Source organism: Raphanus sativus, unplaced genomic scaffold (genome assembly GCF_000801105.2).
Source record: "Raphanus sativus cultivar WK10039 unplaced genomic scaffold, ASM80110v3 Scaffold2073, whole genome shotgun sequence".
In the NCBI taxonomy this organism is placed as follows: domain Eukaryota; kingdom Viridiplantae; phylum Streptophyta; class Magnoliopsida; order Brassicales; family Brassicaceae; genus Raphanus; species Raphanus sativus.
This window is the reverse complement of record NW_026617382.1, coordinates 9,667-11,120: the sequence shown is the minus strand read 5'-3', so window position 1 is coordinate 11,120 and position 1,454 is coordinate 9,667. Positions and strand designations below refer to the sequence as shown.

General features: G+C 47.2%; 1 non-coding gene across 1 annotated transcript; it reads left to right on the top strand.

The window, feature by feature from the left end:
• Positions 1-386: 386 nt before the first annotated feature.
• LOC130505188 (small nucleolar RNA R71) lies at positions 387-494 on the top strand. Its single transcript, XR_008941583.1, has one exon. It is a non-coding gene; the product is annotated as a small nucleolar RNA R71 (small nucleolar RNA).
• Positions 495-1,454: the final 960 nt, after the last annotated feature.

Below are 1,454 nucleotides of genomic sequence, written 5' to 3'. Positions count from 1 at the left end.
GACCACTGCCAAAAAAGTTTCTGTTTCCACTCTGGTTTCCATATCTCTGAAATCCAGTACCTCCAATGTAGTTCACATCTTCCTCTGTATCATCCTCTCTAGCCTCTCCTTCTTCAGCTGAGCAAACTGGCTGCCCCAGAAATGCATGTAAAGCATCTATCTTGGCTCTGACTTCATTCATCTGGTCTTCACCGATGGCTGCAACCGATTTCTTCTTGTCAGAGTCAGTGTTTTTGGTGCTGCTGCTGTTGGCTAGGTTCTCAATAAGTCTCACAGCCTCTATTGGATTCCTAGTGTTGAAGTTCCCCTCACTAGCAGTATCGAGAGCCATCTGATACCTTAAGGCGATACCTCTGTAGAAAGTGCTTAACAGCTGCACTTCATTGAATCCATGGTGTGGACAGTCTCGCTGGAAGAACTTGAATCTGATCCACGCGTCTTTAAAAGTCTCACTAGGCTTCTGCGCGAAAGTGGCGATTTTGCTTCTTAAGTCTTCAGCGCGTGCCTCATCAAAGAAATTACGCAGGAAGGCGTTTTTATGTCGGCCCAGGATGTCAGTGATCCTGTAGGTAGCTGCTTGAGCCAGTGCGAAGCTTCTCCAATCAGTGAGTATTTGAAGAGCTTGCAGAGTAGGTAGTCCTCGGGGACTCCATCCATACGAATAGCAGCGATAAGATCCTCGAACCTCTCCAGATGGTCCATAGGATGCTCGTGTGATTGCCCAGAATAAGGTATCTGAGACACGAGAGAGTAGTACTGAGGCTTGAGCTCGAAGTTCGGCTTCTGAATCTCTGGAAGTCGAATAGCTGATCTGTTGGTGTAGTACTCGTCTGGACGGTTATAGTCTGCCAACGATCGTGTTTGAGCTTCTCCTGTAGCCTCAGCTTCAGGTTCAGGGATTATGTTTCCCTGTGCATCTAGTTTCTGACCTGTTGCATTACGCAGATGACCATCTTGGTCATACAGGTTTCCATTCTCGCCCTGCGTGAGAATGACAATCGCGACCATGCTTCGCGGAGTAGTGTCGATCGATATACGGTTAGAAGTATCGAACGATGCGGATCGGCGAACGGTATCGGTCGACGGTGCTGTCTGAGTGTCGGTCGACTGTTGAACGTGAGTGTCAGTCGACGGTAATGCGGTTCTGTCGATCGATGCGGAGCGTAGGTCTTTGCGGATTGAGCGTTCCAAGTGTGCAGGATCCTCTGAGAATAATAGTTGATTTCCCCTGTTGCTTCTGGTACTGCTGGGCATGTACCTGAAAAGACAAGAAAAATTTAAATAAGAAAGGGGGTAAAAGAAAAACCTAAGATTAATAAGATTAAATCTAATGGCGATCAAAGCTCCCCGGCAACGGCGCCAAATTTGATAGTGCTCAAATTACCCAGTAGAGCTTACTCTCTCAAATAAGAGGTACAGCTGTAGTACTTAGGGATCGAATCACGAGGAGCTAG